A 26,407-nucleotide genomic window follows, 5' to 3' on the forward strand; every position below is an offset into this window, starting at 1 on the left:
ATAATAATTAGGTATTTATACATTTAGAGAGTGAAATTATTTACGAATGCTATATGTCTTCGGGGCGATCAAATACATCCAATTTTATGGTAGGAATGTTCGGAACAATGACCAATAACACACCCCTCTTCCTACGATCTTGTCTAAACTCTTGATAATTGTTATTTAAAATAAATGGTTATTATTCGCCAACCAATGATGCTGACTAAGAGAATAATTAAATTTCGAAGTAAAGAACACTATCTACACTCATATCCATAAAGAATTAAATAAACTGCACCCACTAAATATGGTGTTTTTGGTTGTAATAAGCCACTGACACAAATTAATTGGTTTTATTGTCTACTTGCAACACGTAAAATTTCTTGTGTTATATGAAAACAAAAATTGTTTCCAGCGAGTGAAACTAGATAATCCGCACGGTTAAAATTTCATACCAATTAATCTAATAGTATTCAAGATTATGGTTTAATAAAATCTATAATGATAGACACACAGAAGATGAAAAAGAGGGAGCAATATTTTCGTATTCTACAAACATAAAATTAAACATTCGTTAAAAAATGTTACAATATACTTCCTTAACGAGTTCTTTAGTTTATGCTAGGGACGTAAAAATTGTCATTTTATGCAAGTAAATGAGGTGTAAGTAATAGGTAGGCGTACTAAATTCAAATAACTTCATGATGAATTCCATACGAGTACTAATGTTGAGTAGCATAAGATCTTATCAATTTATAATAATAAGTGTTACTAAATTTTTTAACGTAAATAGTTTGAGTTTAATTTGAAAATAGTTAATTAAAAAAATTCCCAATACTGTTAATCTGAAGCACTTTCATCTCGAATGTGAGCGGTTAAATACGACACAGCGGCATCAAATTTCATTCGAACTGGTTGAGACACTTTTTGTTCGCCGTCACGTCTGGTTCCAGAAATCGCTAGCAACCAAGCTGTTCCCCTCGAGAACAGGGTAGTCTCAGGTATTACATCAATTTGATAAAATTCAAATAGCGTGCGGCATTCCGAACACGTAACCGTAGTTAGCAAGGCGTTTGCAGAATGCGAGAGATTTCAATGCTGCATCATGTTGCACTCCGACGACAGCTGAAGATGGCACCACGTTCAGGAATTTTCTACCGCACTATTGTGTGCAATCCGCCATAAATTATTTAGATGTGCGCGAGATACTCTCGGGAGAAAATAACGCGTTTTCAGGAATTACATGTAATTTATTGCCCAATAAAATTCAGCCGCGACGCCATACCTACGTGTAAAAATCAACCAGTGACGGTGTGTATGCAAGTCGACGCTCTTACCGAAAAATGTGGTTCTTTTATGAAAGCGGTTTTTACTGGTGTGATTTATGAGCAGGTTTGGTAATGGTGTGATAATAAAATATTGATAGTTAATTAGTTGTTGACAGTTTGGGAGAAGTTTGCCCGTTTATGCACTGAGGATTATTTATTACAATTTTCAAGTGAGAGCACGGGGTTTGCGGTCTCTGGAGTCCTGCATTCATTGAACTAATTTAACGGACTATTAAGGTTCACTTATACTATGTACGTTATTCACAGAAAACCTTCTAAAATCAATAAATTACAGAGACAGTTTTTACCCCAGTTTATAACTATTTTGGATTAACGTAACGGAAAGCTTACGACTGTATGTATACCATAAATTAATGTAGACGTAGATCTGTTTGTAGATAAACAATATGTCAGGTTTTAAAATAAAACTGAGACTGCAAAATTTTAACAGTAGATATGATATTTAGAGACACGAGTTTTGTTTTTATGGGATAGGCGTAATGTGACACTGACGTACGTTAATCTAAAAGGTGATGTTTCATTGCAGCATTAGCGTTGTGGAAAAGTTACGACTATAGAAATCTGTAAATAAAACATGCTAATTCTATTGATCGTCTCTTTGCATCGCGATTGCATACAGCTAGCGGTCATATCAAGGCACCCCACTAAACGTTTTTCCAATTTTTCACTTTCCGTATATTAAATACACTATTTAATTGTCTATATTAGGTATCATTAACAGAATAATATTTTTTTTAATAATGCCATTTTAAATTTAAATACATATAATGATTTTTACTTTTTGTTTTGTCCTTTTTTACGTAATTACTTCGGGAATCAAAGAATTATATAACAGTATTTTAAAAACAAATTTCAGGAAATGCTATTATTTAGAGTACGAATCCCAAAATACGGTGAGTGCTTTAAAATGTCTTATGAAACGTTTATTTTATACTGTTTTTCTACTTTGCTTCCTTTTTTCCATTTTAAAACAAAAATTTGAATTTTTTAAATTTATGAGAATTTTGTCGGGAATGGCACGACAAATATCAGACTGTTACTTTTGTAGTTTAAAGTTTCACAATAATAAATTATCATTAATAATAATGTGTGAAGCTGAAGACAATCTTACAGGAATACGGAAAATTGCTGACAGTAGGACTTGATATGTTTGGGCCCAGTAGTAGGATCTAAATCTAAACTTGTACGAATGCTTTAGGTGTAGTAAATGAATCACGTGGCAGTAAAATGGTTAGCGGTGAAAGTAATTTTTAACAAAATATTATAACAATCCTCCTACTTGGCATTCATCTAAGAGCCCAAGATATAATAGCTCTAATAATGATAAAATTTAATTTTTATTAAAACTATGAATTTGTTCTTTTGACGTTTGTTTTATTTGTTAGTATTATAGCTCGGATATTTAAATAAATGTACTGTTATTAACAAAATTGAAATGAATGCATTTTGAGAAAAAATTAAACGTTAAGTATATCAACCCTTTTTTTTGGGTCAGCCTTCATGCAGAATTACATTTGTTTGTTTTTTGTCAGAGATGTTAAGGAGTTTTATTCAAAAAATACCAATTAATATACCTATTATTCAAAAGTTGTGATAGAGAGCTAATATTTATTGGAAATAAATAGGACAGTCTTACGTGTATTATCACAACTTCTCTTTATCTAAAATCTTTTAGATCATACGGTATAATTTCATTAAATCCGATAGAGGTAGGTATATATCATATAACTATGGAAACGACAGCTCACTATCCAGGTTTCGTAAGTCAAGATACACGTTAAGTAGGGAGTCAAGCATTTCAAGTGAGGTTTTCACTTATAATCTCCAAAGTGCAATGATTGTTTCCGGAAATTTTTTCGAATATATTCAAATAATGTGTTGCGATAACTCGAAGGACCAATTGTAATAAATACAATAAAAATACGGTGGCGCTTGAATATGTATATTTGTACGATGTTAACAATCTCAAGTCCAAATTCTTACTCTCCTATTTTTACAAACTATACCTAATTATAAAGACTTGGCCCCACAAAAGGGTGCCGCACCCTCACATTGGGTGATTAAGAAATTCGCTGCAGTCGGGTGAGAGAGCCGCCGTGCAGGTGGCTCGAACATAATGTATTAATTAGCCCGAGTGGAACACGAGGGCCCAACTACATTATTGGAATACAGAAGAAAAAATTTCAGAGAATCAATCATTGCACGAGGGCAGATTTGGTAAGAAAATCGTGTAGCACACAGACTATCTCCATTTGGACGACTTCTTTCAAATTAATGCATCAAGATTAGAGATGTACCTACCGACTACAGTCGGCCGACTGTTTATAAATGCAACAGACAGTGGGTTTTTTTTTTCTATTTCTCTGACTACCTTAAAAACTTGTTTTATTTTAATAAAAGGAATAACTGAAGTTTCTTTTTTTTCCAAAAAATGTGTTAAATTTTTTTGGATAATTTTAACATTTAATTTTTTGTAGTAACTCAGTACAAAAATAAAGAATAACACAATTTAGGGCAGTTTATACAATACTTAACCAATTTTAACCACTTTTTTGGAAAATTTTTGGAAATTTTGAATTCGCTTTGCGTGTTTTTTGGACCATATATCGTGACGGCGATTTCAGAATCGTAACTAGCGGAAGATTATCTACACTTTGACACCAATTTTCGGTCTATTAAACTAATTTTAACCGGTTTTGACAAAGCCGACTAGTCGGCCGACTGTAGTCGGTACATCTCTAATCAAGATGTCATAATAGCTATTTATGTTACTAGCACATAATGCATAGAGTTATTGGACGCGTCCTTTTAGGTCGAGCGAGCCAAGCGAGCGAGATAAATAAAAGGGCAAGTCTAATAAAAAGCATTATCTACATGTGACATACATACCTTAGCTTTATGTTTGACTCAACAGAATATTTTTTTTTTGCAACTTGTTCATCTCCATTTAAAAATGATTAATAAATTTCAGTAGACATTGCTGTTGTCACACACACAGCAAATTATTTGACAAATAATTGTTTTTTTTTTAATTGCCAATTAACTGTATAAATTTGTTGAACTTTGAAAAAGAAATTAGTTCAATAGAACTATCCTGAAGTTCCTGACGAGATTCAGAATATTGCTTCAAAAGCAAGAGAAGAACTGCTGCCGAAGAAATCAAAATTTTGTATGAAAATGCGTACAAGACATACCGGCTCTGGTGTACAAAGAACAAGATTATTAAAACCACCGAAGATAACCTGTCAGCATATTTTAATAGTGAACTAGTATCCTTCAAAAGGTCTTCCCTGTGGACGAAGTACTCTATGCTTCGGTCCACAATAAATTTGCAAGAGGGTATAGATATTAGTCGATTTTCTGGTCTCATTCTTTATCTTAAAAGAAAAGATCATAAGCCAAAAAAATCCTTTCTAACACAAGCTGATGACAAGAAACATTTGTTAAACAAGGTTAAGCGTAATTTCGAATACAAGCATCTAACTTAATAACATAACTTAACATAACATATTTATTTGTACATATAAACATATAACACTGTTTTCGTACACGTCAACATACACCAAAACAAATTTTTTACAATATCTACATGGAATTTGTGAAAGGCAAGACCTAATAACGTCCAACAAAAACCTCCACATGTAACTATTTAAGATAGACACATACTTTATAAATGAATAGGAGGTGTTTGTTTGTATTCATCTACCGAGTAAAAATTGTGCATTTTACAATGTTTCGTTATTTTGTGTTTGAACGTTGTCAGTGGAAGGTTTTTATATGATTCTGGGAGATTATTATACATACTTATGTCCAAGGAGTTTTTAACGGATTTTGTGAATTTGTATTTAGCAGTTTTGATGTGCTGAGCTTGTCTAGTATTATACGAATGAACATCTGAATTTTTAACCATCGTTTTCTTCTTCTTATGGATTTCAATTAGCATACTAATGATGTAAAGACATGGAAATGTTAAGATGCCGTATTTTAGGAACAAGGGCTTGCAATGGTCACGTAAGCTGGCATTTGCAAGAATTCTGACCGCTCGTTTTTGGAGTCGGAATATTTTAATCGCATAACTACTACTTCCCCAAATCAATATACCATACATAAGACGAGACTGGAACAGAGCGTGATAGGCTGAAAGGAGTAAACTGAAGCTCAGTAAGGGTCGTAATTTTCTCAGGAGAAAAATGGTGCTAGCTAATTTTGAAGAAACTTGGTTGATGTGTGCTTGCCAGTTTAAACCATCGTCTATCGTTATACCTAGGAGTTTAATATTTTTTCCATTTAGCAAAGTGGGATTTGTCGATAGGAATAATTCCTGCGTCTTATTCTTGTTAAGACATAGTCCATTTGTATTGAACCAAGTTTCTATATTCTGTTTCCTTTCGTTTATTAGTTCTTTAAGTCTAATTGGATCCTTATCAGAGACTATACTGGTGGTATCATCTGCGAACAGAATTGCGTCGTCTAAATCGTTTATCATTAACAGAAACAATAGTGGTCCCAGGACGGATCCCTGCGGTACGCCATATTTCACGTTACGATATAGTGACTCTTCATTGGCAACAACAACTTTTTGTTGTCTGTCTCCCAAGTACGATTCGAAAAATGACCAAGTAGTTCCCCGAATTCCATAGTGTGCCAATTTTTCGAGAAGGTTTCCATGATCGACACAATCAAAGGCCTTGCTGAGGTCAAAGCAGACCAAGGAGGTGTGCATGTTCTCCTCAAAACCCTCAACAATACCCTCAATTACAGTTAAAACAGCGTCTATTGTCGACTTTCCAGATGTAAAACCAAACTGGATATTGTTGAGTGTTTTATTTTTTGATAAAAAGTTCGAGAGCCTAACTTTAACAAGTATTTCAATTAGTTTACCTAAAATCGGTATTATGGAGATCGGGCGATAGTTGTTCACGTTCTGTGGATCACCATTTTTGAAAATTGGGACTACTCTTGACTTTTTCATAGCATCTGGAAAGACTCCCTGAGAAAAACATGCATTTATAAGTTTACAGAGAGGCTTCGCGTAGATATTGATAGTTTTTTTTATTATTTTGGTGTTTAGATTGTAGACATCAAAAGAGTTTGTATTCTTTAGAGAATTTGCCGTCGAGATCAATTCATCCATCGTTGTGGGTACAAGAAAAAATGAGCCAGCAGGGGAGGGCCTACTTGACATATATTCACCTGGTGTGCCCGCTACTGGTGGAAGATTTTTAACGATTGATTCTGGGAGAGACGTAAAGTGCAGGTTAAATTTCTCACTTGAGATCGCACTTCCAGTAATATGTTGTTTTTTGTTTCGTTCGTGATTTATTAGTCGCCAAGCACCCTTCGACACGGAGCTGGCCCGCTCTATATATGAGTCGTACGCTTTTTTCTTTGTCTCATTTATTAATTTATTATCACTTACGATTTTTACGGCGCTCAAAGTGTCTCTAAACTGCCTAAGCTCTTTACTAAACCATGGAGCAATCTGCGACTGGTCATTTTTGCACTTTTTCAGGGGAAGATGTTCGTTTATAAGTTGGGAGAGCGTACCAACTATAACTGAGCTTGCAGCGTTGACATCTAATAAAGGCCTACAGAAAATACTCCAATCGACTTCAAGCAAAGACTGTCGAAGCTTTGCTATCCCAACATCAGTGATAGGTCTCGTCCACGTAATGGGTTTATACTGAGAAGAGTGTATTTGCATCTTAATGTATTAAATAAATAAATAAATAAATATATTATTAATATCCAACAGACATTAGTGTCTAACAGGATTAATGTAAGAGTTATATAAATACAAAATACAAAATATCAATATCAATATAGAAGACATATATAAATATAAAGAAGACTTAGCAAAATAGTAACACATAAAACTACAAACTAACAACCAAGGATGCTTTTACATTGTGAACAAAATTTTTTAATATCGTACGTAAATATATCGACCTCCGGTATGCCATTATAACACCGACACATATTATTTAGTGGGGCATTCATGTGCTGATTTATTTGACAAATGCTAAGAGCAAAAGTTAATGGACAACGGGAATTTAATCTAGGCACATGAAATTTGATCTGATTAACAAGACTACTACAACTAATAACGCCATTAATTAATTTAAATAAAAATAATACATTTGCGAAAGTTCTTCTTGCTTTTAATGAGCACAAGCCAAAAGCCGATAATAATACTGGATGACTGAATGATCTTACAGGATAAACACCGCACTTAATAAAATAAAGTCGCTTACAATACTTCCGTTGAATACGTTCTAAGTTATTAATGTGAACATTATACAACGGATCCCATACCATGGAACAATATTCTAATTTGGATCTCACGTACGCAAAGTAAAGAGAGAGTAAAACATCAATATTAGTGAAATGCAGGGTGTTTCTATAGATAAAACCAGATATTTTCATAGCATGATCAGTAATATAGTTTATATGTGGCACGAAGGACAACTGCGAATCTACAATGACACCAAGGTCTTTTATTTGACTGACTGTAACAATTTCAGTATTGTTTAACATATATTGATACAGAATGTTTGTGTTTGACCTAGTAAATCTTATAAGTTTGCATTTTTTGTAATTGATTATTTGACCGTTGTTATCACACCACACTTTAAAATTATTTAAATCAGATTGTAAGGTACGACAGTCATCAAGGTTAGAGATACAATTCGCTACTTTTAAGTCATCAGCGTATACGAAGACCTGACATTTAAATTGTAAGAATACATCATTAAAGAAGATTACAAACAGAATAGGTCCCAAGTTTGAACCCTGTGTAACACCACTAGAAGTAAGATAGTTGTAGGAACGAAAACCACGATATTCGACATATTGTTCACGATTTAGCAATAACGATCTGAATAAATTTAATAAGTTATTACATATACCAAAAGACAAAAGCTTATTAATAAGAACATCATGTTTAACAGTGTCGAACGCCTTTGACAAGTCTGTGTATATAACATCAACTTGGGTTCTTGCTTCAAGCGCGTTAGATATAAATTGGACATATTCGCAAAGGTTAGTGGATGTCGATCTACCCTTTATAAATCCATGCTGACAAGTACTGATCATGGGTGATACATGGTGATACAGAACGTTCGATAGGATGGATTCGAACAACTTCGAAAAATTCGATATGATAGCAATGGGTCTGTAGTTTTGTATATTGTGTTTGTCACCACTTTTATACACAGGAACAACCTTAGCAGTTTTCCAACGATCAGGAAAAGTAGCTTTACAAATAATTAAATTAAACAAAAAACACAAAGGCTGAAGTAAGCATGTGACACAATCCTTGATGAAGAACGCTGGCACCCCGTCAGGACCCATGGTGAGATTGGGCTTCATTTTCTTCACAGCACGATTTATATCACAGTCGGAAATCACAAAGTTATGTAAAACGTTAGTTATATCACTACCCTTATCACAGACGAACACAGAATCACTGTGAGAATTATCACAAGTAAAGACAGAACTAAAGTAATCTGCGAAGTGATTCACTATTGCCTGTGAATCTGTTAACTCGGTCTCTTGATAATACATATTACCAGGAATACTTGTATTATTTTTTTTTAGGTTGATATACTTCCACAGGTTTTTAGGATCACCTTTAATATTGTGTTCAGCGAGAGATACGAAATTTGTGTATTCCTTTTTAATATCATTCTTAATACGTTTTCTGAGTGAATTGACTTGCATTAAATCTCTTTCATATCCAAATTTTTTAAAACGTTTCCACAATTGCTGCTTCTTCTTAACGAGGTCAATAATAGTAGGTGTAAACCACATTGGGTAGGAAGATGTACGGACAGTACTTTTTGGAATATAGGTATTAAATAAGTTAAATATTTCATCGTAAAAAGAGTCAAGAGCTTCATTAACATTTGTAATTACCATCAGACGAAACCAGTCAATATTACACAGTGCACTATATAATCCGTTATAGTCACCTCTGCGAAAATTATATTTGATGCAGTTGTTTGCTGTTACGAATTTGTTATCTTTACTTTTAGACATAGGGATACCGAGAGTTAGAGATAACGAAGGATGATGCTGGTTTTCCGTTACCAGTGGGTTCTCGTTACGAGATACTGTGCAGTTGAGGTTATCAGAAATTAGCACCAAATCCAGTAGTCTTGTATTGGAATTTAGAACAAAGTTACATTGTCGCAAGTTGTTGACATTTAGAAAGTCACGTAGAAAGATAGACGAGCCCGATATGTAGTTTAAAGCTTTATTAAGTACCATTTGGACGTAATATTGCGGGATGTTGAAGTCACCCACAATAACTGTATTAGAAGATAACAGGCAGTTGTTTTCTAAATACTCAAAAATAACATCATAACATTCAGTCGGAGACCCTGGAGGGAGGTATACATTAATGATATTTAGTTTTAGTTCATGTATTGACCATAATGATCCGAGAGGACAAGTTCAGTAACGCTCGTCTCATACTCCTCTACAACATTCGTTAAGATGTTATCTACACAACTTTTAGAGTGTTTACTAACTCTCGTATAATCCGAAATAGTGGGAAGAATGTTAAAAGTGTATAACAGCAATTTGAGTTCAGACAGTACATTCGAAGATGTTTTAAAGTCAACATTGAAGTCACCGACTAAAATTATGTTTTTGTATTTTTTAAAAATCATAGTTAGTAAGCTCTCTAATTTTTCAAGAAAGATTTCCATTACTCCATTTGTAGATCTATAAACCGTAATTACTATTAAGTCTAAGAATTTAACGTATATACCACAGAACTCAGCATGTATTTTCACGCAAAAGTCATTTAAGTCCAATTGGCAAAAGGATATATGTTTTTTAATATAAATAGCCACACCTCCGTGGACGAATGAACATCTACAAAAGAAATTAGTTAGAATATATTTTTCCAAATTTATATCGATAAGATCTTCACTCTTGAGCCAGTGTTCAGATAAACAAAGTATATCGTAATCATCTTTGTCCAAGAACAATAATAGTTGATTCACCTTGTTCCTTAAGCACTGCATGTTTAAGTGGAATATCGAGAAATTCACAGCCGTGGAAAGTTCAGTGCTTTTTACCGGAGTCTCCACTAATTTGCTGTTTTGCGATGTTACATGTTCTGCCTTTTCAGCCCACGTCAATGTTTCCTGTGTTGGTGCTACTCGTTCTCTTCAGGTGTTCGGTACTTTTGAAAAAACCTCGTAACCAAAATACCATTTGGCCAGGTAAGGGGTTTTAAGGCAGTCGATGTATTATGGTGGTAGATAGTAACTTTGAAAGATGAGTAACAACTAGGATACTTGGATCTTAATTTTCTAATAAATTGTAGGTAATTTTAATTTTTGGAGTGGTCGGTGCTACTAGACGGCAAAAGCTAATTTCCCTGAAAACCACAGTGTCGAAGACCATAACACTCATTTCTTGGTCAAGCTTGTGAAAACAAAAAAAAAAACTGAGAGATCGTTTAAACACCTCATAATCGTTTTTTTGTTAATTACGTTAAACGAAAATGCACAGTACAACCTGTGGGAGTGCATAAAATTGCAAGTGTACCAAATGTAGTAGCCAGATTTCTCAGCTTAGAAAATCCTTCAGCATATACCAGTCGCTGCTTCCGTCGTACTTCTGCTAGCATTCTGGCAAATGCTGGAACCAGTATGGAAGGTATTAAGACACATGGTGGATGGCGGTCATCGGCAGTGGTTGAAGGCTACATCGACTAGTCAGAAAGTTCAGAAACTAATGTTGCTTCAACAATATTAGGTACAACGGAAGAATCATTAGGGGATTCAGTAATAAATTCTAGAAACAAAGAAATAACAGAAAATGCATCATCGTCTGGATTCAATATTATCAACAACACAAATTGTGTTATTAATATTAACCATTATTGTAACAAAAATAAGTTAAGAAACGTTGTAAGTTGTAATGTTAGATATAAATATTGTCCATTTTTTTTGTTTGAATAAATCGTTTTGAGTTGCAGTCCAAATTACTTTACAGTCCAAAAAAAGTGGTATGGACTGTTGGAAGTGTCATAAATGACATCATTATGATTGAGTCAAACATAATAGTATATTATTAGCCAAGGTTGCAAAACCAAGCATTCTAGACAGAGCGCAAATTAGAAACCGAGACGCGCAGCGTCGAGGGCTCTGAAGCGCGAGGTCTAGAAGTGGCTTTGCAACCGTGGTTAATATAAGTATTTTTAACAATCTCCAACAAATTATTAGTTATAATAATTGTGTATTTCATTTTAATAAATACTATTTCTCTATTCATGATGCATAATAAAAAATCCAGTTTTTGATTTTGGTTGGCTGAAAAAATTTCCACTTGTTTTTTATTTTGTATTACTATGGTAACCGTACTGAATTGTGTCCTCTTAGTGGCCAGTGTTTGGTGTCGTACGATTTTCATTAGAAAATTTTATGGTGATATCATCGCTTTTTTGCAGGGGCAATAATAAGTATAGTGTAATTTTAATGATCACAGTGTTGTGTTCCCAGAGTCACAGGAAAATCAGATAAGGCGTTTCTGGTTTAAATAATAAAATTATATTATTAGATACTTTAATTCTTGACTTTTTTTGAGACATCTTTGACAGACTATAATTTTAAAAATCAGAATGAATAAAGAAAATACACTAAGGATTCAACACGCCGAAATTTGGTCACTTGAAATAATGTCTAATAAGAAAGAAGTTATACTAGAAAAAACTAGAACTTCTTATGTTGTGTTGTACATCTGAACAATATTTATCTAATCCTATTCTACAGTATATGCTATAGAACATACTTTACATTCGCAAAAAATCAATAAACATAATGATCAGTATTTTGAACCCCGACTGAAAAAGAGGGGTGTTATAACTTTGAATTCCTTTGTCTCTGTGGGTGTCTGTAGCACCGTAGCTCCTCAAAAGATGACCGGATTTCAGTGTAGTTTTTTTGTGTGAAAGCTGGTTTCACCGAGATGCTTCTTAGCTACGTTTGATGATAATCACTTTTACCATTTTTATGTTTGAAGCCTTTGTCTGTCTACGTATTTGTCTGTGACACTGTAGGTCCCAAACGAATATTTAAATGCAGTTTCTTTTAGTTGAAAACTGGTTTAATCGGGATAGTTTCTTAGCTATGTTTGGTGATAATCATTTCAGTCATTTCAAAATCATCAACTGATGTCTGTGTCTCTGTGTGTTGCGCCGTAGTTCCAAATGGATGAACCGATTTCAATGCGGTTTATTGTTTGACAGCTGGTTTAATCGGGAAGGTTTTTACGGCGGTAATTTAATGAATACCTTGGTTCGCATAGTTTTGGAAATGAAAAAAGAAAAACAATAACTGCATATGTAGATTTTTTGTAGGTTTTCTATAATTCTATAATGTCAAGTCTGTTAGTAATTCTGTGTTTCGGAAATAAATGAATACTAGTGTGTCGAGTGATATTTAAAAATTGATAAAATTATAATTCGTAGTATGATTCAGTACTTCTTTTTGGAAGTAAAAACTGCGAAAGAAATCCATGAAGGAATATTTCCTACATGGAAGGATTCATACTCTTAATGTGTTAAGAGTTAATGAGTTTAGGCGCAGGAAAAAAAAACCAGAAACCATTGGTAAAGCTCATAATATGGTTTTGGCCGATAGACGACTTAAGATGTGTGAACTGGTTAGAGGCATCTCAACTGAGAGACTTCATTTTATTAGCCTACAGTGCAAAAAGAGGAGTATTCTAACATAACTTCGAAGTCTGTGTTGGTTTGTCTGTGTGTCTGTCTGTGGCTCTGTAGCTTCCAAACGGACAAAGCGATTTCAATTCGTTTTTTTGTTTGACAGCTGGTTTAATCGGGTGATTCTTACCTATGTATGATGTTAATTACTTTAGTCATTTCAACATCATCAGATCATAATGCTGTTGGTGTAGGAATTAGATCTGTTCGAGCGAAGATGGGGGACAGCACGACAACCTTCGCAGCGAATCTTAACCAATTTCAGACTTTTTAAGGGTTAATTTTTTTTGTTGGGAATTTTTAAGTATGACACTTGCTGTCCTGAAGTTAATATATCTCAAACACTTCTCTTACTTAGTTGAGGATTTCAAGGTCTTCAATGAATATTTGTAGTTGTTTTCTACAGCTGGGGATAGTAGTTGACTTTTAAATTAAAGCATTTAAAATCCATACCAACACACCGAAATTAAGCCATAATAACGTCTTGGAAATGTTTATTGTGGTACTAACTATAATGGGATCTTTATAGGATCTAAGCATCATTCGTTTTGCTTTGTGGGCGCGTGCACGTTTACAGTTAGCTGTTTCACTTTGTTTGGCTATTAATAAAAATCCGGGACGGCAGACAGACGGACAGATGGACAGACGGACAGACGGACAGACGAACAGACGGACAGACAGACGGAAACGGGAGACCTATTTCTTCGTCCTCTAGGGGTCATGAAAGATTGAGAAAACGTAAAAGTGGAGAGTCGGCCGACGGACTCGATTACAATACTTCCTTTGCTTACGCTCGGGAAGTAAAAATTGGTCGAAGATTATTTCTACAGAACTTCCCTCGAACCTAAAGTACAGTCAAGTAAATACAATTATTTTTTTATGATGATACAGAGAGTTCATTAATGATCGAGAACCACGTGACCAGTTAATTATTTGTAACTAAAAAATCGATTGGCATTATTGATTAATGATCAATTATTTTTACTAAATTGTTATCGTTTATCTGCCATTAGTGTCATTTACGATCAGTAGCGTCCTTGTAGTAATAATTCCCATTCTCGTTCTGTTTTTAGTGTTTTCTAATTGTTTACTTACATACAAATCAGTTCTTTTCAGAACTAACTACTTGAAATTAACAACTGTGTGGTACGTAATCAAATTTGGTAAAATTTTACAAAACGCAGGCACTGTTCGATTTCACACAAACTGTTTGCACAAAACTCTTCTAGAGCACCCCCTGATCACGTTCCTCACCTTCAAATGTAGTGCCACAAAAAATTGTTAAATTTTGCATTCCTTTACTCTTTAATATCAGCCGTTGCTAATATAACCTAACTTTTTACAGTCACCAACGCGCGGATGCGCGGAAGGGTAATGTCTGATTTTTAATAGACACACGGGTTCTTCGCGCCCACAGACTATCCCCTCGCGCCATACACCCCATCACAAACATACTCTTTAACGTGGAACTTCTTGCTCCGTGATCATTTAGTTGTTGGAATTGGTGTCAGTTAAATTGCGTGTGCAGTATATGGCGTATATCGGCCGCAACTATAGGGTGCGAACACTGAATATGTTTTTCTGACACAAGGTGTCATTTATACACATCTGAAGGTTAGAAACGTGTTCAGGGGGTGCTGCAGAAGAGTTCTGTGGAAATGGTTTGTGCGAAGGCGAATGGTGCGTTGTGTGAAGTTTCACACCAAATGTCTATATAAAATTAAGTACGTTTACTTTGACATTTTCAGGAAAACTTGTTGTTTAACAATGGTTTTCACACCCAAACAGGATGCTTTCATTCTGATGGCTCACTTTCGAAGTGGAACCCGAAACCCAGACGGAACCTGGTCTTATTCACTGCAGTCGTGTATTGACCAATTTACGGAAGCCTTTCCAGATGCCAATGTTGGGTATCAAACATTTGCAAATCATAAGGGGGTCCTTGTTCATCGTTTTGAGACTAAAAATTGTATTTGCAAAGGAAAGACAACTGGCAGAAAAACTGTTTTGACTGAAGAAGTTACAGAAGACATCCAGCATCGGTTAGAACAAAGTCCAAATAAATCTATACGAAAATTATCAGCACAGACAGGTAAAGATTGGTTGTCAGATTTTTTATTTTTTAAAGGCGTTAAATATTTTCATAAGAATTAAAGAGATTTTATGATACAGTTTAATAGTTAAATTGTTGCAGGTCTTTCAGTTGGAAGTTGCCATAAAGCACTACACAAAGTTCTGCACATGCACCCGTATAAAGTTTCAGTTGTCCATGAATTACTTCCACCAGATTTTGAGCGAAGAATAAATTATTGCCAATGGTTTAATAATAATTTAAATGATGATGCCTTATTAGACTTAACATTTTTCACTGATGAGGCATGGTTTCATTTGAGTGGATACGTGAATAGTCAAAATTATAGAACATGGGCTACTGAGAATCCTCATATTTTTGTAGAAACTAGTTTGCATCCCATAAAAGTTGGAGTTTGGGTAGCCATTTCAAGAAGAAGAATTATAGGACCGATTTTTTTTTCACGATACGGTGAATGCTGAAAGATATCGCACTAATATTCTACAACCCTTTTTTGAACAACTGCATGATGACGAATGCCAGTATGGTTACTTTCAGCAAGACGGAGCGACGGCACATACAGCAGGAAGCACACTTCGTTTCTTGCAGGAAGTTTATGACGATCGAATTATAAGTCAAGGACTGTGGCCCCCAAGATCGCCAGATCTCACCGCGCCGGATTTTTTTTTGTTTGGTCATTTGAAGAACAATGTTTTCAAAAATAGGTTGCATACCATTGATGAGCTGCAACAACCAATAACCCATGAAATTGAAAATATAACTCCTTACACTCTTCAACGAGTATTTGATAATATGAAAAGAAGAGTTAATATGTGTATTGCTAACGAAGGAAATCATTTTCAACATTTATTGTAAATACCTAAATAAAAACAATTTATGAAATGCTTTATTTTTTTATTCTTAACTCCTTTGTGACGCCAATGAATTTAGGGACATTAATCTGCACTATTGCCAATTGTGTATGTTTGGTTGCATACATTTTTGATCACGTGGTTCTCGATCATTTATGAACTCTCTGTATAAGATAAAATAAACATATGTGCGTAGTGTTAAAGTAAAGAAGCATCGTATGAACTTGAATAGGTGCCATACTGTATCGTCAAATTTTCGGGAAAATATGATAGACAATAAAACAGTTCGCTTCATTGATTAATTTTGTTGAGTCATCTTGTAAAAGCAATTCTAAAAATATGAATGCACTGATTAACTACAGGTATCGACTCTTGATACTGCGCATAGTTTAGATTTATTCAGTAAAATTTTGAGATGACGTTATTAACATTTTTAGCGGGGGATAAACGGATAAATTTTGATTAACGATTGACTATGCTTACGATAATAGGAAAACGTTTGCAAGATTCCAGAACATGTGATTTTGCAGTTTCAAAGTTAAATTGCAACATGTTATAAAATTTTGAATTTTTGTACAAAAATCTGCATGTGTAGGGTAATGAGGCAAGATGGATTCATAAATCACACATATATGTAGGAATGTGTTCTTTTACAACACACAATTTTTAGGAGGTATAATAAACGGATTTAGATTGCTTCCGATAACCTTAAAACGTTTGAGATTTCAGAGCAGTTGGTTTTGCAATTTCAGAGTTAAATTGTAAAATGAAAATGTTATTATACAATTTTTTTTCCAAAAATCTAAATGCCTGAAGTAAAAACTCAACACGGATATAATTATAAAATTTAGATAACATTTACTATTTTAAAACTTGGCAATAATATAATGTCATTGTTGGTGGGGATGATCAAACAAATTTTGGTTAGCGTTTAAACATCTGCATGAAACTCCTAATATATACAGAAAATTTGACAACAGTCGATCCACTAGTTTCGGACATTATATGTCAATTAAAATCAACATAGATGCGGACAGACAGCAGACGGCAGACAGACAGACGGAAAGGAGAGACCTACTTTTCGCACCGATCGACTCGATACAATACTTCTTTAGCTTACTCACGCGTGGGAAGTAATAAAATTTCATAATACCTAATAACGTTTTAGTTTTTTAAAATATTTAGGTAATATTCTATCAGCATATTTGAGGCAAAGAATTAACAAAAAATATGTTTTTTTACATAGGTAGATAATCAGCATCTTCAAAACATTTTTATTATTGAGTTGACGTAAAATAGCTTGTATTATTTATACTGCAAGCTTCATCTTTGTTATTGAAGTATTGTTGTTAAATACAGACACTATTCGCTATTATATTTGTACGTGTACTTTGTAAAATTGAAATATTTGTAATCTATTATTCATATTAAACCTTCGTATTATTTTTATAAACATCCAACTTTCGTGTGTGTTTGGTCTAATTAACTACTTATAATTAACAACCAATTTACATTCACATTTTTTTTGTATTATTTTTCAGATTCGCAATTTTCCTTGTGTCTAAAAATAAGTTATAAATTCATAGTAAAACATTTTTTTATTTTATTTTATTTAGTCCCTTTTGCAGTTTAAAACGTTCGTATCTGATTAAAAGCGAACAAAAATAAAACTCACATGGTGTACGGGATATTACACGTGATGGTTTATTTTAATGCCAACAAATTAAACAGATTATCGCAGTTAAGTACCCAAGGAAATAGATTCTTCTAAAATGACTCACTTTTTTTTTAATAACACATAATTTCCACTTGAATTACAAGTGAATGCTGAAGGACCGAAGTTATTTCGTAACATCGTTTGCTTCTTAACGAGATCTGAATAAAAATTAAATTTCAAAATAAAATTATACGGTGACATTTAAGTTTACATATTAAATTTATAATTACCAAATTCTCCTCGGTACCTATTGTCAACACGCAAAAATTTATGTAAATATTTTGTCACATTTAATTTATATTTATGATTTTATATTTATACAAATTTCCTTTATCTTGTACATGATGTTAACACAAAACAGAATATTTGCACATCAATAAATCTTACTTGATGTATATCTACAAGCGTCGTAAAAAGTTCCCTTCATTATTGATGTTATCGTTAATAACAATAATCTTTTATTCTTAATAGTTTACACTTTTAACGAAAAAAATAATAGATTGCGTTCTTCACTAAAGTATTAGCATTATGAATTAAAATTATTATTCCAGCAGTTTTTAACAAAATTTTAGATTTTAAAAAGGAATAAGTAGGTATAACTTAAATTTTATTTATCTCGAAATTACCTTGACACTGTTCAGAAAAAAAATGTGGTAAATTATACATGTACGTTATTTTACACAAAATCATTCCAAATCGAAAAAATGTAACCTTATCCAGTTATTTTATAATTAAAGGCGGTTGTTGATTAATAACTATATTAAACGTTGCCGATCAAACTAATTAAGAACAAGTTCCGTCAAAAAGATAAATAAATAAAAACTTGACAAGACCACAATGAAGCCGAAAGCTGAATTTGTGACTTGTTGATTTGTTTATCCATCATACACAGCTTATTAATTAGTGCACAGACGTGGCTTTAATATATCTGATTAAAAAACCTACCTGTTTCTTAACTAAGAATACAATCTCAAAGTCTTTAATAACGACTTGTTGCACTGGGACATTATCAACATGACATGAAAAATGTAAGAAACTTTGTTCACTATCTAAAAAATTTAAAGTTATGTTTTCAACCGGACATTAAATCTTTGGCATTTAAGTTTGAAAATCGTAAATTTTCACAGTACAGTGAAATCGGTAATTAGTGTAGGAGAACTATTGGTAAATAACAAATCCAGGTGCACTTGAGCCGTCAAATTATTAAAATATGGCATGATATATGTGTTATTTAATTAAAATTGATTGGTCTGTCTTGCATTTAATTATATCCGAGATGAATAATGGCGGAGAATGGGTGTTTCCTTTCCAGACACGTTGTCATTACACTTTATAAATTTATACCCGCTCTACTATTAAAAACAATTAATTTATTGTTCTACAGTTATACCCTCTAATGTTCGTTTTTAAATCATTCGAAAAACATCACCAGCTGTTATTAGGCCTTAAGGCACACAAAAGTTTTTCTTTGTAATAAGTTTAATTAAAAAATTATTTTCGTCATCAACTCATTAATCGTAAAAATGTTCACAAAGGGCTCCTCTCGGAATTTGGTAGGTATTACATTACATTAACCATCAGTGAACGCTAAAGAAACAGGAAATTAAATATTGCACGGTACATAGGATGAGATCAAACACTTTTATGCAGTATTAATTGATAATTAAAAGTGTAATGATCTTATTTTTACGGACTTCTCGAGTCTATACTGACTGTTCTTTGTGTGGGAATGTAAACTCGTCACGTCTACCTATTTCGCCTTAAAAAACTAATACAAATAATCCGTGGGCAGCTATTCAATTACCAATAAAGGATTCAACAATTTCCTGTCGACTGGATCGCGTAAAAAAATAAATAAAACGGCGATTCCTACCAATCGGATTCGACTCGTTAGAAAAAATTAATTTTATAGCTTTTATTTGACATTTTTATGTCGAAATTATTTGATGGCTTTACAACTTCCTAAAAATGAAATATTAACAGCAGTAGAAGGTATTTTAAATGCTAATCATGAGACTCTCGAATTATCGAGGTAGTCAGGAAGTGTAGCAGCGCGTCTGGAGGCGTGAAATTTCAATAAAAAATTATGACGATGACGATGTCTTGAAAGTGTTTTTATTGGCACAACATTAGTTAGTTGTCATTGACTAGGGTTTTAAAAATATCCCAAACTTGACCTGTGCTAATGTAATGAAGCAAAATGCATTAACAAATATTTGTTTGTGAGTATACTGTGCTTACCATCGATAAAAGAAAAACAAAAACAACAAATTTCTGTGAGTGTAGGTATATGTTGTCTCTTGTGTTGATTAATTTAAACATTATGCAGTGTTTTCTTGAAAACTAACGCATACTTAAATAAATATAGTATTAATTCAGTCTTGATTAAAGCACACTTTAACCTTTCAAGATTTCAGATTCATTGGTTTATTTTACAAAATGAATTTGGTGTGCAAATTATAAATTCTGTACTACATGTATATCACATCAAACTAAGCCGTGTGCCAAAACGTAACATCATGTTCTTGTTTAAGATTGAAAAAAGCTATTTTTATTTTCGCATCAGGACCACATTATTACAAGAAAGAATATTACATTAAATAAAAAATAAAGTAGTTTTATACTGTGCGATTTCTGTAGCAACATAAGTAACTCCAACAATGGGTTGGTAGTAATTTTATAGAGAATTTTACGTTTCTTCTCGTTTCTTGTTTGCATATTATTTACAACCAAAGAAAAATAAATAAATAAATAATAGTCTGTCTAGATTTAATTTACGATAAACTAGGAACGTCTATTTTAAGGATAGAGTTTCAGCAGCTCGATTATTTAAGATAATCCATTATCTGGAATGATGTGTTTTAAATCCCGAGGAATTTTAACGTTGTAGCAGTATACATTTACATAAAAAGACGTGATAAGCTACCTATATAAAGTTGTTACTTACGAGTGGACTTAATGAACTATACATTAAGGAAGTTAACATTGGGATGTTATGAAAAATTTTTCAGATAAACGTAACAGTTTTTATAGAATTCATTAGAAGCACACGTTAAATCTGCCTTCAGTTTTATCAAAACATTAAAATTTTCGTTTAAGTATCTGAACTTGTTGCGTTACAAATTGTTACGTCATGTTTAGTACTTACTTTTATGAATCCTACAATTTATATACCTCACAAATGTAGGCGACATTGCCCACTGCCACTGCAGGTGCACTGTGTCTTAATACTTGTTCTGTTTCCTTATACCTTATTTAAGGATTTGATTGATTCATTTACCTTAAAATGACAAAAATAAAAAACTGTTTTCACAATACCTTTGTTTTCTTCTTACTACCTAGTATTATTAGCACTTGATTATGAGAATTTTTACAATAGGACTAATAGCAGTAGATGTATTATTAATATATTTTTTCAAACAACAAGTACAAACACAAATGTTTAATTTTTCAATACAATGCGTGTACGGAAAAAAAGTTTCTTGTCAGTATGATAAACAAAAATCTACAATAATAATAATCATTGAGCAATAGTATTTGTATCGAGCGCTTTGTCTCAAATTAATGTTCAAATAGATCGTTACTGAAAAATATGTTCGAAAACCTGTAATGTTTGCAGTGCTCTATCGACGAGGAAAGTGTGTATAAAAATAACTTTATAAATGTTGCAATAGTAGATCTATATTTTTAAATAATTTTATATATCTTTGTTTCTCATGTTTGTAATTTAGCATCATTTCAAAGTCAAAATACTCTGTATGAGGCATTACAAGAAAATCTGATACAATCAATTTTCGTTTACATAAACTTTCTATTTGAACATTTGAATAAATATTGTATATAGAACATAATATCTTAAGAAATAAAAATACGAATTTGTTACTGTATATGTACTTGTGTCATTAAAAATAAAAAAGTAATGTAAAGTTATGTAGTCAGGACTTCTCTTGCACCTGAAGTCAAACATTCAAATAAATTCAAAGTGTTTTGTGATAAAAAATCAAGGCGAATATATAAGCGACATGTAGAGAAATATGTTATGTTATACAATAAGATGGGTGTTGTGTGATACACTTATCTAAAAATATTTGCAAATATATCTACTTTATACTAGTAGAGGATTGTCCTAGTTTTGATTTTCCCCGATGTTTCTGATCTCTAGAGTCTGTCTCCCGTTCGCCGTCTGCTTTCTGTCGTCTACTGTCCACCGTTTTTGTCGATTTTTGTTAGACAGATAATCTCCAAAACTACCGGGCCGAGTGTCATATCTTGTAATATGTATGTAAGGAATATCGTGTAGATGGTAAAATGCTAACCAAAATGTGTCTAATCATCCCCACCAACAATGCAATGACGTCACTTTAAAATTTTACATGGTAAATGCTATTTAAATTTTATAAAATAACCTACTCCTACACTCGGACTTGATGTTACGTTATGTCTGGGCCAATAAATATTAAAAAAAAGTCAAAGTTATAAAATATAATAATATTTTACAATTTAGCTTTGAAATTCCAAAACCGAATGAGTTGAAATTTTGCAAATGTTATAAGATTTATCATAGTTACCATATAAACGTTTACATGGTAAACTGTTAATTAACATGAATTATACGCATACCCCTCTCCCTTTAAAATTGATGACTTCATCTTAAAATTTTGATAAATAAATCCTATCTAAAATATGCAAAAAAATATAAGTCTAAACTTTTGGTTCATCAATACATTCATATTTCTTACAGTTGCTTACAAAGGGTGACTTAAAAAAGTAATGAAGCAGGAAATTTATTTTATTGATTAAATCAAGAACTGCCACCCTGTTTTTCAGAGGATTTAGAATTACTGTTAATAGGTTAATATTAATATATATTACACTGCAACAATCCAAACTGATATACATATATGTGTCGTTGCGAAAATGTTGATGAAGTCACCACGTTATTTTGTAAAAGAAAAACTCACTTGAAACACTACACACCGTTCTTTATTTTAACTTATAGAGGTTTTCATAAAAAATTGGTCTAAAATTGTTTAGGTAGAACTTGCCTTGTCCTTACAGGCGAATAAATACAGATTTTTCGAAAGATGAAAAATTAAAACATCAAATTATGCGAATTTTATTCCTTATGATAATCGCTATAAGTTAAAATAAAGATATATGTGGACTGTTAAAGCATAGCTATACGTATGTTTTCCGATCATAAAATTTTGTGAAGACGTCATCAATATTTTAGCAAGGACACATTATATCAATTTGAATGGGTGCAGTGTAATAGTTATAACAACTACAGCACTTTATACCTACTCAAATTTTCTGAAAAATGGGGTGAGCCGTTTTTGATTTGATAAAGAAGTAGATTTCCCCAGGCATTAATTTTTTGAGTTACCTTGTATAAGTAATGCTAACAAAATGCATTGATAAACGACAAGCATACATTTATAATATTTTGCATATTTTACTTAGGATTTATTCAGCAAAATTTTGATGTGACGTCAGCAACTTTTTGGGAGGAGATAAACGGATACATTTTGTTTAACGACTTACCACCCGTACGACAACGCTAAAACATTTGCAACATTTCACAGCGTTGGATTTTGTAATTTCAAAGTTAAATTGCAAAATCTTGTTGTACAATTTTGATTTTTTGTCCAAAAATCTGGATGTCTTGTGTAAAAACTCAACACGGATTTATAAGTCACACGTACAGTAGTATCTTCTCTTCTTCTTATATCTTATATTTTATATATTTATAAAAATGAATGTTTGCTTGTTTATCCCACATGCGATTCTTCAACCATTCATCCGAGTGCGATGAAACTTTGGTAAGTTGTCATTCACACGCCCGCCAAGGTTTTTTAATTAGTACAATCATTTTACAATGATTCGTTGGTATGTTTTCTGCCTAACAAATGCAAATTGAAACAAATGCAAACAGTGACATTTCGATTGCCGTTTGACATTAAATGAGTAGATAATAAATTAAATATATATTTTTATGCGACCATTACAAATCTAGTATGGTCCCCACTCACGGCCATGAAGTGTCACTTTTTTGGACTGATTTGTCACTTTTTTGTACTCAGATGTCGAAAATTTACTTTTGCGTTCGAATTAGTCTTGTGTTTTTGATCAAAATTTTTTTTAAGTGAAAAAGCTAAAAGCGCCGTTAGGTATTTGAACTCCACTTTTGCTGAATATCGCTATGAAACATAATGGTACCAATTTTTTTCTTAATGGAGGAGCAAAGTAACACTATCGTTTTTATCAAATCAGCATGACTTTTCCTACAAGAAGGAAAAATATTTTCAAACCTCAAAATCATATATGTATAAGCAATAATTTTTTGTATGGTCGCCTAAAATACGTTGGCTAAAGAGAACTTTTTCGGCCTCATCTGATTTGCAGGCTTCGGCTAGGCGTCGGACTCAAACTTCAGATATGCCAAAAAACTTATTCTTTATAGCCTTGATATACAAATAACTATTATTTCATACTACATCAAATTCCAGTACTTTACGTCATTAGTTTCAGTCGGGAAAACGCAAAAAACGGACAAGTCTTGCAAAGTGTGGCTATGACTGATTATACGATATATTAATGTGTGCTGAAAAATACTATGCAACATTTCTTAAACAGATAGGAATGTCACAAAAGTGACAAGATTACATTTTTTCTGTCAGATCGGTAATATTAATAGTTATGTGTTTACCAAGGACGAGAAGTCAGCGTTCGCTGTCCAGTCGGGAAGTTTTGCGTACGAGGCTTAGCCGAGTACGCAAATCCCGATGTGACAACGAAGCCATCTCGTCGGTGGTGAACACATAATTTTTTTTCATAAGTACTTCTATTGAAAACATTTTAAAAATTATGAAAAATTAAAAAAAAAGCAGTTTTATATTTTAAATCATATGAACTGGTTGTGGTTGCTAAGGTGATGTTAGTAAATAAGTTTTATTTCAAAAAAGTTAAAAGCTGTGCGAAGTTGTGCGTTATGCGAATGACATTTAAAAATGGAAAATAGTGGAAATACAATTGATGAAATCCGAGACGAAACCGTATTTGTGCTTGAAGATGTCACGAAACAAGTTCAGCTATAGTTGAAGCAAGTCTGCTACCTGCCTTTTGTTTTATTTGTTGTCGTTACGGTTGTTACGGGCAGACAAGCAAATTACAGGCTGCGAAGTGTCACTTCGCTGCCCGAAAACACTTCAACAATGGGCTCTTTAGAAGTACGTATGAAAAAAAAAATTGAATTGCAAAATTTTATTTAATAAAATTGGTGACAGTATGAAGTATCAAGCATTTAATCATAGGCTGGACGGGACGAGTCCAGTCAATAGACGAGTGGGTCCAATTGAAAAGGGGGGTATAGTAAGGCCTTGCTATGTACGAGTTGCATACAAGATTATATGGTCAACAGCTTTACAAATAGTTTTTTTCTTAAGTATTTATTATTCTGAAATTCAGAAAATTTCGAGCTTTTTTAATATGCTTTGCTCAACCCTTCGCCGCTGCTATTAATTCATTTGTTCGACAAAAATTTGACAGCACAGAGAAAATGATATCGAACCCATTGTCGACGGCACTTTTGCCTATTAAATCCAGACAATTGTACAAGAAAACTTATATTATAAGTTATAAGGTATGAAGAGATATGGTGGATGGCATTCATTCGAGGAATATGAGGGTAACAGATAATAATCCGAAAACACAAAAATTAATGTGGCGTCCAAAATCATGGGAGAAGATTTTTCAGATGCAAGTTTTTCAATAAATTTGTAAGTTATACCTGAGAAGAAAAGTGCAATGGGAATGAACATTTCAAATAACGCGAATGCTATTAGAAATGTATACAATAATTGTTAGTATTAACATATTGTTTCAAGAATTCTTATTAAAAATTTAATAAATAAATATCTTGACAATTGAATTCAGTTTACTTTACCAATATCTGGTTGACCGAGCTTCACTCGGCTCGTTTGGTAGTATTAGATCAGATTAGGACAGATAAATATGCGTATAGTATGCATTTTGAAGTAGACGCGCTAATTAAAAATACACATTAAAAAAGAAATTCCATAAGCAGTCTTTGTTTTAAACAGTGATAAGTGACATGTAGAGATTAAAGAACAGAAAACTGGAATTATTGTTTGACATTTATTACAATCTCATTTGTTACCCAAGTTTTCTCTCTGTCGTTCTTTTTTTTTCCTAGTTCTCTCTCTCGACTCTAGAAAAAGGTCACAACTACATTCTTACTGCCAGAAGAGTTTCGCCTCTGGTGTGGTTATCATACTGAGTTACCGTGCTCTTTTGCGTTATTCCTAATTTCTCAATCTCAACCCTGCTCCCGAAGATGCCACTTACGAAAGTGTGCGAAACGTTGAGCCCAAAAACTCAAATAACACGGTCCCATCCCGGAAAACGATCACACATTGACTCCGACCGCGAAACCTCTGAAATGAATGCTTGACAAAATAATCTCAATTCAACGCACTTTCGTGTGCCTTTTATCCGCTCACTCTTTAGTTTTCGGTAAATTTTCTCACCTCAGAAGGTGAATTTTAACGTCCTCTATACAGTGGAGTATGTTTCGGTACGTACAATTGAAGATAAAAAGGTACGTCAAACGTACTGTCAGACTGTCACCCAAACTTCTCTTATAAAACAATC

General features: G+C 33.0%; 1 protein-coding gene and 1 long non-coding RNA gene across 3 annotated transcripts in view; one reads left to right on the forward strand and one right to left on the reverse strand.

Annotated features, from left to right (window-relative positions):
- The window catches only part of LOC135126679 (A disintegrin and metalloproteinase with thrombospondin motifs 7), a 175,381-nt gene that overhangs the window by 84,283 nt on the left and 64,691 nt on the right, over nucleotides 1-26,407 (reverse strand). The gene's annotated exons all lie outside the window — the stretch shown is intronic.
- Nucleotides 9,654-11,192, forward strand: LOC135126566 (uncharacterized). Its single transcript, XR_010280066.1, has 3 exons — nucleotides 9,654-9,725; nucleotides 10,474-10,567; nucleotides 10,672-11,192. It is a non-coding gene; the product is annotated as an uncharacterized LOC135126566 (long non-coding RNA).

Source organism: Zophobas morio, unplaced genomic scaffold, assembly GCF_036711695.1.
Source record: "Zophobas morio isolate AGI-343-1 ecotype UQ-CSIRO unplaced genomic scaffold, CSIRO_AGI_Zmor_V1 ptg000011l, whole genome shotgun sequence".
In the NCBI taxonomy this organism is placed as follows: Eukaryota; Metazoa; Arthropoda; class Insecta; order Coleoptera; family Tenebrionidae; genus Zophobas; species Zophobas morio.